Source organism: Phyllobates terribilis, unplaced genomic scaffold, assembly GCF_046119375.1.
Source record: "Phyllobates terribilis strain yellow unplaced genomic scaffold, ASM4611937v1 Scaffold_5139__1_contigs__length_53999, whole genome shotgun sequence".
Classification (NCBI taxonomy): domain Eukaryota; kingdom Metazoa; phylum Chordata; class Amphibia; order Anura; family Dendrobatidae; genus Phyllobates; species Phyllobates terribilis.
The window spans coordinates 29,745-41,575 of record NW_027367887.1 but is presented as its reverse complement, the minus strand read 5'-3'; positions in this window follow the sequence as shown (position 1 = coordinate 41,575).

Sequence of the window (11,831 nt, the reverse complement as noted above, 5' to 3'; positions counted from 1 at the left end):
GAGTTGAGAGTTTTATTCCCGTCCTTCTTCATTATAATAGAAAAATAAAAATAAAAAATAATTTAATAAGGTAGTGAGCTCCAGTTGATAGAAAGTCGGAATCACACGCGATCTAGAAGGTGTGAAATGGAATCAAGGGTTCGATCCTCCATGCTTATTAAGCAAAGAGTTTCATAGTAGCCTGGACCATAAAATGGATGGGTTCTACCTAACAATAAATTGGCCCGGACCGTAAAGCGGACAAACTCGGTGTGTAATAAATTGTGTGAGTAGGATGAAAAGGATCATTAGAAAAATACAATTAGACTTATTATAGTAATGACTTGGTCTATTTGCTTTAATGGTGTGGGAACTTTTGCATTCTCTTCATGAATTTGAGCATGTCACTTGAGAACTTGTCCTATTTTTTATCTTGCGTTATCTTCTTCCATAGATTATTTGCTTAGAAACATTTTTGACATAGTTTAGAGACTCTTGATTAGTGCATTTCAGTAGGGTAGCATAGTTCAAGTGTGGGGGAATAATTGATGCCAAGGTTGGTTTAGAGTCAGTTTTTGAGTCTTAAGTAATTGCTTTATTTTTTTGAAATTTTCTAGAGTCGGAATCTATGCCCATTATTTTATGATTCTAGGTACCATGAGCTAGAAGTTAATCAATGACCACTCCAATTGTGCCATCCGTACTCTCTGAGCCCTCCAAGAGTTAGATGCAGATCACTCGAGGACGAACAATGTTTAAGTGTGAAGGTATGATTGGCAGCATCTCGTACGTCATAAATAGTGGAAGTTAGCATCAATTACCGGGATAAAAGGCCACAAATGGAGCATATTGTCATAGTCCTGACTTCATGGAGAAAAGTAGCTAAATACGAGGATTACATGCACAAGGGAGACGACGTGGAAGGCAAGGAGCAAGCGCGTGCAAAGAACAGACGAAGAAGGGGCATTTTTCCTAGGCTGTGACCGCGCCCTGGGAGGCGCGAACAAGGAAGACGAATCGTCCAGTAGCGCGCCCACGTCCTGGCTACTGAGGGTCGGCGCGATCGTGCCGACAGACACGCGCCCGCACACTTTGTCGTTTCTTCCGCTGCGATAAGCCCTTATTTCGGGACTTTAAGCGGGCTTTTACCTACTTTTTATATAGATTTCAGGTTGGGCTTCTAAACACTGTATGTCTACGGTTAGTTTTCCTATTTATAGATGAGAGCTTTGCCTCCATCTAACACACAATTTTCTAAACAATAATTAATTTGGTTTGTTAGGATGAGGAGAGAGTAATCTCCCAAGCTTTGTCCTCCGGGCAAAAGCCTCAGGAGGTATTGGTTTGTAGGTTTTCTTTGATGGTTCTAATAAATATGCTATTTGCTTTGTTTGAACCTCTTGCTTGTCTTATCAATTAATTGTGATGTGTTTATCTAGCATAGGTACCTAGGTTTACATATTTCTTTCATATAGCTAGGGTCTGGTTTATCCTAGTTGGAGAACCTTGCCTACTTAGTGGCACAAATCACTACTTGGACTAGTTGGACATGTAGGGATGTGGAGATTAATGAGGTGTAGGCGCCAAGGGTATTACAATTTCCTATCTATTCCTGGACTTAATGCTGCCTAGGAGATAGTCTTGATAGTTTCAGGGCTAGATTGGTAGGTAGGGTGCTAGTTGACCTAACTAGCAACACTAGTACATGGATTAGGAAAAACTTAGCATATAATAGAGATATTGAACACAATTGAATAGAAAATCAAGGATAAAACCCATGACTCTTCAAGTAGATGTTTAGGAGAGAAAATCACTTGCCTTTATTAGTTTTCTGGATCAATCAATAAGAATTTTCCCCTTTTCCCTTTTGTTTACTTTAAAGTTAATTTCTTTGCAAACATAATATTAGATAAGTAGACTCCCTGTGGGATTCGGCTCCTACTTACCACTCTACACCCGTAGAGAAGTCAGAAAGGATTTACTTTGACAACGCTCGATGACGGCTTGTCATAAATCTATTCAACTAATTAGAAAGAAATTTGACCGTCTTGATCTAAGGAGGGATAAAGTTACACTCGCTAAGTGGCTTTAGCAAGATTTTGAGCAGATTTGGTCAATCTTTCATGTATCAGTTTAAGCCTTATTTTATATCTTATAGCTTAACTGAGTACGTTTTGAAATAGATGTTCTTACACTGTTGAAGTGTTTTCCATCATCAAAAAGGGGGAAATTGTTAGTTTGAAGTTGCTCAGACTAAATCACTCCTTTTGTTTTGGTGATGATAAACATTACATTTGATCTATCTTGTGTTTTCTAAGCTTTACAAGAGTTGCTTAAGAATCCAAGAGAGTCGCTTCGACCAAGCAAACAAGCTAGAGACTAGTTTTGAGCCTTGCGAAGATAGAAGATATTGCAAAGGCAGCCTCAACCAACTCTATGTTGAAGAATCACAATTCTAAAGTGAAGTTGTGAAGATGATTTGAATACCAAGGACTAAAACAGAGACGAAAAGAATCGTTGTCGTCTAGTGTATCCATTCTTCAACGATAGAAGAAATGAAGTAAAGGGAATCATCCCAAGTGGCTTATGTTATACCAACGTGTAGAGTATTCATACCAGATGATGGGAAAGACGTGAAGCTCAGGATATGCGAATGTATTTCTACCTATGGAGAGTGAGGAGCATGGATCGCCAGCATGCACGAGTTGAGTGGAGAAGCGGATTGCCAGCGTGGCAACAATGACGAATGACAAGAACAACAAAACAACTTCACGCTCGGTATCTCCCTCAGCAAGCCTCATGTGTTCATGCCTAGAGAGCTAGAATGGTGGGGTTAAAGTGACAACCAACTACATCAAGAAGACTAACTATATATGTTGGATGGTCATAGAGAACGACGATGGTGTAGTATATAAAGAGAAGCCACTTGACCAGTGAGTCACCAAAAAATGGACCACCATGGAGAAGAATGCCAAAGCTTGTCATCTCATCAGTAATTCCCTTACAAGAATGGATGTAGACAAGGTAATGAGCATCCCCACCTCCAAGGAGATGTGGAAGGCCATCATTAACATGCACACTAGAAGCGATGATATGATGAACAATAGAAAGTTTGAGATATAGAGGGAATTTCACTCTCTTAAAATGGAAGACATTGAGATTATCTCTCATTCAAGATTCCAAATCTTGATTGATATAATGTGTTTAGCCGGTGTAAAGTTAGAGAAATGGGAAAATCGCTCTCTTTTATACACGATTGAGCTACAAGTTTGATACTAGTAGAAGAATAAGGATAATGACAAAGGAAATTGTGCAGCTCGCGGTGCAATTCTTTGCTCAAAAGTTCTAAATTCAAGAGATAGAAGACAATGAGCTAGCTAAATCATCAAAGGAGTCAGGAGGCATTGCGCTTAAACTTACAAATTCCTGAAGCGCATGGAGAACGAGAACTCCTCTACTAGGATAATGATATATAAGTGGCCATGATGACTAGAAAGGTCAAGAAGTTTTTGAAGAACAAAGAATTGTTTAAGAAAGAATCTCCCCAAAAGTGAGATCTCAAAGACTTCATTTGCTATAACTTCCAGCAAAAGGGAAATCTAGCTAAGACGAGCCCAAATGAAAAGGTGACAGCGAGCTCCAATGACCCCAAGAAGGCATTTTTTTACTGTCTGGGACGACTCTAATGATGAGATGGACAACGGAGAAGAAACACAGGGCAAGTGTCTAGTCATTGTTGAAGATTCAGATGATGACGAGCCTATGCAGGTATCATCTCTCAAACTTGAGCTACTAAGTAAAGAAAACTTAATACTCATTCTATAAAAAATAATATAGGATACTGAACTATTACAACAAAAACATGTAGAATATATTATTGAGAATAATAATTTACATTATAAGGCTATTGAACTTTCAAAGAAGTTGCATGATAAACCAACCCTAATGAATAAATTTTGTGAAAATTGTGTGCAAAGGTCAACATGGAGTATATGAGTCCACATTTAACAATAATCTTGATTTAATTGTGAACAAGCTTAACCAACTTACCAAATATATTAATGAGAAGACTATTAATCAAACCGTCTTCGTCAAAGTGAGACCTGGGTTGGGCTGTGACTCTCATGATGATTCCTCCTCTTCCTCCAGGGAATTGACTAAAAAGATAAATTCTCTAGATAAGGCACTTCAATCTTGCAAGAACAAGAATCAACCTTTGAAAGGAAAGATAATGGTCTTGGAAAAAGAACCTAAAGAAACCAAGAAATGGTTTCATGGTGCTAATGCTACTAAAATGTGGCTAAGAATCAAAATTATAAGCATGTTAAAGCTTGAACAAAAAGCCCCATTTCGCCATGGTAGAGGAATATACGCGTGTGAGGTATTACCAACATGGTACATGTGTGGTAACAATTAACAGTCTCATTATGAGTGTAAGAAGAAGGAAGAGCTTAGAAATAAGCCTTACAAGCCAATCAAGTCAAAGCCTAATTAGGTTATTAACTTGAATGATCCCTCTTACTATCAGCCTATAACTCCTTCTAAGCGAGCTATAGGTGTCGCTAGTTTCCAAGTCACTTATAAGACTAATCAACCCAGAAAAGAAAATTTTGTTAGGTTCAAAAAACTTGATTGTCTTGCTTGTAGGTTGAAATGAGGAGATGTGATAACGGGTACATTGATAGTGGTTGCTCTTGCCATATGAATGACAACACAACTTAATGCTCTCATTTAAAGCTACAAAAGAAGGGAATTAATCCTTCACACATAAGAAGAAGGGAAAGATTAAGGGAATTTGAAGTGTAAAATTGACTGAGAAGATCCAAATAATAAATGTAAATTTGGTGGAGCATCTATGTTTCAACTTCCTCAGTGTTGCTCTAATTTGTGATAAAGGAGCAAATGAAGTCACTTTCACCACCAAAAATTGCTTGGTTCACGCTCCTAAAAACCAAGTTATCATGAAGGTAAGTGAGTCAAGAATACCTATCTCTTCGACTTCACCTTCAATCCAGAGACTCACCTATGCCTAGCATCTATAGCTGACATGTCATACTTATGGCACATGCCACTTCATCACACTAATCTTCATCTTCTGGGCATGAAATTATGATAAGATAGAATGACCCTGAGGTCAAGCCAGATGGGACAACCCGTTGTGCTAACTATGCTAAGTACACAACCCCAAGACAACCTTTCTAACAGAAAAAGGTAGTATTGATGAACGCGTGCATATCGGTCGTAAAAGTTGTAAAGAAAAGATTTCAAACAAATACAATGTTTAAGAAAATAATGGTGAGATTAAGATCTCTACGAGTTAAACCTAACTGACACTAAATCCTATTGTTTAGAATATAATGCAAGCAAGGGTCGAATCCCACAAGAGGCAATGACTTATTTATGTTTATTTGGAAAAATGTAAACGAAAGACAAAAAAGGTTTTTTTGTTGTTTTAGAAACTACCTACGAAAACAATAAGAAATGATTTTATTAAACTATTTGAGATTAATATTAGCAAATCAATCCATGTCATTTGGTTGATGAATATCATTGTGATTCCATAAAATAATATTCCTAGAATTTTTTACCCTATCCATATACGACAATTATCTAGTACCTCAAACTGAGCATACTAAACCTAACCAAATTGATTAATTATGAGGAACGCCTATAGTTCAAACCAATGGAAGCAATAATGTGAAGAACACCAGGGAACATGCATTTCGCAACTAGCCTACAACGCAAATCTCTACATAAATTACCTAGTTAAACTGAATCTAACTTTTCATGCTTGTTTTGAAGGAATAGATTATGACAAATGCCATTAATATATCCTAACATGTATGAATAATAATCTTAATCCTAGGTGATCAATCTAGTACCAAAAATCATAAGTCAATGGCAATTAAAATCCATAGATAAATAATCAAACAATGCTAAATCAAATTCAAATCACTCAATACATCAACCTAACAACACTTCAAAGATTTACTAAGAAATTAGGGCTTAGCCCTACATAACATGTTCTACAAGAATAAAGCAATGGAATTCATAACTAACATGTAAAGACACTCTTAAAACTCCAAGAACAAGTACGTTAAATCTGAAATCTCAAAAGTATCTGCTGCGTAACAAAGCTAAACCTAAAACATAGAGTGTGTCTCTAGAGAACATAACCTCTAAAAAGATAATTCCCTAAAGTAATTACAATAACTAAGTAAAACTCGAAATAAAACAATAAAATCCGATCATGATCTCAACTGAAACATACAAAGAAAGACTTGATCTTTTTGTTCTGTCTGGATATCGATGGGCGTCGATAGTCATCGACGGGCACCGATGGGTTCTCTATTGAATTCACTTGATCGGCGGGCACCGATAGATATAAGGCGAGCGTCGATGACTCTTCTGCCCTTTTCAACTCCTTTAGCTCCTTATGATCTTCAATCCGTTCCGCTTCTTCCTTAGCTCCTCTTTATCTCTAAGAAGCTTCATAATAGCTTGAATCAGACATATAGCTCTAGATAATGGAATGGACCAAATACGTCATAATAACACCCGTAAGTCTAGAAAATTGGTGCAAAATCTATGCTTATAGACGCATCATACACGTGCCTATCAAACATCCCCACAGTTATACTGCTACTCATCCCAAGTGGAATAGAATACCACTCTACTCTCAATAAATCCTCATGAAGAAAGCCCAAGTAGAAAAACACTCACATTGAATGTAACACCAAACAAAGCTCGTCCCTCATCCAATCCATCCTATACATCACATCTAATTTCATTGTAGAATGCTCTCAATCCTCACAAAAGTGGTCACTCATAAGCATATACTCATGTATCCCAAGCAACCGTGACCGATAGAAACAAGGAACATCATAATTCTCCTCCAAAATAAAGGTCAAAATCTAAAATAAAAATCCTAACTCCATCCTACACATCTCCTCTTCAAACACCATAATGACCTACTCCTCTAAATAATGAGCATCTCAACAACGCATCACAACCACTCATTCCTAGAGAAAAGATCCGCATATCACAACCACAACAATATGCACCAAACATTGGAAAAGAAGTCTAATCCTAGTATCTACTCCATACCATCGCCAAAGTGTGCCTCCGAATCTCCCAAAAGAAAAATAATGATCAAAATACCTCATATGAAATGCAAAGTAAGCCCAAGATACTCCAACGAAGAGACCTAATTAATGTAAGATCAATGAGAGGTAAAAAAAATCTACATCTTATCGCTCCATTTGAAACCTACCCGAAACATTCCTATACTCTACACTTATGTCTCCGACGCCAAATGTGGAAAAGAACCATCCTAAACACTCAAATTCTTTTCACTCCATTTCTTGCTTAAGCGCCCTTTTGAGTTTTTCACTTAACACTCTCATAAATGGTATCACTTACCTCACAACTCTCAATTATCACTTTTCCCAAGCCTAATGCCAGCCAGATTATCTGCTTCTTGCCTGATCACCCTAAAATGTTTTCTCATCCTAGGATTTATATTAGCTCTTTTCATTTATGCGTTTTTTGTTCTTAATTTTTTTAATTTTTTGTTTTTTAGATTTATAGAGAATATGTACTAGTAACGAATAAACTAAGCATTGTCCTCAAGGATAATACCGAACAAAAATAAAGATCAAAGGGAGAATAGAAGAATACCGCTACTGGTGTGGTGGTGGTGGTGGATAGCCTGGGTACTGGGACCAAGAAAAAGCATCCCAATGTTGCATCATCTCCATCATCTGCTCATATTGATGGACCCATCATACATCCTGCACAACCCAATGAGCGTCCTTTGTAGCCTAGCGAGCATATTCGGTGGTTGTATGAACGATGAAACGTTGATTCAGGCTCTGCACTCTCTCGTAGGCCAGACGACCCTAGCAATCCTTCTTTGTTGTTGTTGTTGGAGAAAGACGGGGAGGCGCATAAATACCGTCTAATTGGCGGAGGTCCCATTCCGCATAGTCTTTGTCGGGTTATGGAAGAGGTTCGAGTCTAGGGAGCACAAACAGATGCATTTTCCCGGCTCCGAAAAGGTAAGAGTGGACCTCCTGGTCTCTACCCTTCCGGTGCACGAAATCCGTCCAAAGCATGTCAAAATCCCTCATTCGGACAGCATTGAACTGAGAATCATAACAAACCGGCGCCTCATCAGGATGGCTAAGATATAGAGAGTTCCTCATCAAAGTAATCACCCCTTCTATGAAAATTCATCCAAGCGTCGTGCACTGGAACTTTAAGCAACTCTTCAATAACACACCAACCAAATCGACAACCTCGGTGCTATTCTGTGCAAATATCCACATCGCCTTCAAGTCAGTAATGGCAATCTTGTTGACCTCCGGCTTGCCAAAGAATGCCAAACAAATCACCTTTTGGGTGAGACAAAGGCATGGGTTCGACCAAGAATAATTGTAGTTCCAGACAAGCGGGTAGTAGTTCACACCTATTAACCTGAGCCAAAAGTCGAAGTAGCCATTATCTCCAAAAGAGAATGGTACAGGTGCCTTGGTGACACCAAAATATCACGCAGGTCATCGATCTTGAGCTGCACCATTCGTCCACCCAAGGTGAACTTGATCATTCCTGTTCTCTCATTAATACAAAGAGTTGTTAGAAACTCTTGCGTCCAATATGCGTACGTTAGTGCACTCATGCCGAAAAATTCACCCAACCCGGTCTGATCCCGCATACAACAATTGATCCTCAAAGTCCGACAGAAGTACTTGTCGAAAATATTGTGCTCATTACATCACAGTTTCACACATTATCCGTAATCTTTGATGGTTTAACTTTCTTTTCCTTTTTCCTAGAAGGTTCGCGACTCGTATCAGTCCCGGAGGACGAAGCTCGATTTATGGAACTCATACTCAAATTTAAGAATTAAATAGTTTGGCTAAGAAAAATTACCAAAGTGGTGGGGACATAGGAGATCGGCGGGCACTGACAGATATCGCGGGCGCCAATGGCAATGTTGTCAACTTTCAAGAACAACGAACGGCGGGCGCGGATTTGTGTCAACGGACAAAAATTTGCGTGAAAGCTCCTAAACTATCGCGGTCAAGGATTTGGATTTTCTGGTATCGGCGGGCGACAATGACTATAGGCAGGCACCGACGGTGGTGCAAAACTTCAACGAACAAGAAGCCTTCGACCGGTGGTGCAAACGACCTCCAAGTTAGCTAAATCAACCCTCTAAATGTAGATCGGAGGATGAAGAAGGTAGTAGGACGTGTTTGGTCCGCGGGTTTTGGTCATAATCGCGAAATCTGAGTTCGCAGCTACAATCGGTAGGCGCCGATGGATATAGGTGGGCGCCGATGGCAACTATGAAAATTCCAGGTTTTTGTTCGTGAATGTGAATGTGAATGTGGGCTTTAAAGTTTTGTGGTTTTAATTTGAGAGATGGAAAGGGTTTATATTGTGGTGAATTGGAAGAAAAGGGAGGATTTAAGTTTTAGTATGGTAAGGGTTTTAGGAAAGTTGGTGGGGGGAGGAAGAAGATGAAGAGGGGGTAAGGGCATTTTGGTAATTTTGTATTTAAGCTTTAATTTCCAGGAATCCTCACTAATAACTTACACACTCGTCAACTCTTTATGTTCACACAACTCTTTTGTTTTCTTGTTCGATCTCACCGACCATGTCACAACTAAGAAACACTTCCTCACCCACTTTCTTTTTCATGCTCAATGAATTTTTCCTCGTTTATTATCTCGGTCCGACAATATATAAGTTTTTTTCATTATATATTATTTTCTTTCTGCTATATTCTTTTACTCTCTATTTTATTGATCGCTCATGTCTTTTTCACACTCATCATATTTTCCTCAAAAAACCTCGCTTTTACCCTTTTTGAAAATTTTTGGTTCAAAAGACAAAATGATTTTTTACAAAATAGCTCAAAAATTTGTTTTGCAGAAAATGACTCGATTTGACCTACGAATTCAAAATGCAACCTCAACTAACAAAAAAATAAAGATAAAATTAACTTTGCTTGGGTTGCTTCCCGAGAGGCGCCTTGTTTAGATTCATGGCTTGAATCTCATCTCAACTCAACTCAGACAATATTCTCCCACACACTTGGGAGATTTCACTCGCCAAATTTGAATACGGTTGGAATTCGCATCTGTATGAGTACGCCCTTGTTGGCGTTCTTCCTAGACTTGCTCGTCTTAGATCCGGATTCCTTCTTGGCTTCAGCACACTTAGACTGTTGTGGGGTCCCACTAATGCTGTGGTTAGCCCGCACAGGTAATCAACATTTCATGGACTAGGTCCTCCTGGTAAAATTAGTCCGGCGTCTTAGCCCGACACAACCAGTTCAATCCTATTATGGGAATGAACAAATGGGTTGGTGGTCTTACTGTCCATTATAAATGTAATGGTTTTCCCACCAAATCCAAAAGTGGTTGTGCTTGCTCGCACATCTATAACCGCACTCGCGGTTCTCATAAATGGTCTCCCTAGAATGACGGGAATTGCCTTAGGTTCATACTCCATTTCCATAACATAAAAGTACGCGGGAAAGTAAAATCTCCCACACAAACCCATACATTTTTCTACTTTACCGAGTGGGAGTACGGTGGTCTTGTCGACCAACTGAATGGCGACTCTAGTAAATTGCATAGGACCCAGACCAAGGTCATAATAAAGATAAGAAGGAAGATAATTAATAAACGAACCTAGATCGAGCAGGGCTCAATCAACGTCCATCTTCCTATGTTGATGGTAATAGTGAACATCATGGGATCCTCCTCCTTCATCGGCATGTGTTTCGTATTCTTCTTTCTCCATTTAAGAGCCTTTTTCTCTTTCTTTTTCTTTATGGTCGTGATCTCATCTAAAATGCACACAATGACTGGATTTGCCATCATCTCTGCTTAGAGGGGTGAGTCTTCGTCGATGTCGATGAACGCCTCGATCAAACTCCTCCTTGTCTCATAGATGTCCAACTTTCTAAGAGCTGATGATAACGTCTCGTCATAGTGTACTTATTCTCCATGGGACTCCTCGTTGTTCTCCCAACTGATTGTCGCGTCACGTCAAATGGCGTAGGAGTCTACTACCTCATCGTTGTCTATAGAGGAATCGTTAAGTTCAAGTGGGTTATGATTGTTGCTCGGGTGTGACAGACCGCTGTCCTTGAAATCAATGGGTATAGCAATCGGTCGAAAACATCCTCATGAGGCATGGTAGTGCTTCGTGGTAAACCTCATTTGAGTCGTCACTCTCGAAATTAAGACGACGGAAATCGCTTGGTGACGTCTCCTCGCTGAATTTGAACACTTGAAGTTCATCTTCCTCATCGTGGTGTCTCACACCTAGAATAGAGCCTCAGTCACTAGAACAAAGCTCATTATCCTCTCCCAGCGGCCTTTGAATGTAGTTCAGGTCCATACACTTGTACCCAAAACCTTGTTCCGTCAGCTCTATGTAGACCCGCCATTCACGAGCTTCTTTGTGAATTCGGGAATCTTTTCTTAGGAGTTGCTCTTCTTCTTTAAGCTTAGCCTCATATACGGCATGCCGAGCTGCAACTTCTTTTTCTAGATTGTAAAGGTTTTGACGTGGCTTGCGGAGTTCTTGACTTAGACTATTTGGGCTATCATCTTTCTTATCCGAATATCAGCTAGCAATGATAAAAGAATCTTTACTCCCATTATATTGCTTAACATGGCGAGCGCAGGCAGTAGGTTGGCAGTTGCCAAAAGATTTCTTAGATGGTAAACGAGCATTCCACAACGTACGACCCTTGTTCACTTGAGGTCCAGCTGTTTCGAATTCCTCAGCAAGAGATCAGCGGAGGCGACAGTATTTCGGCGGGCGTC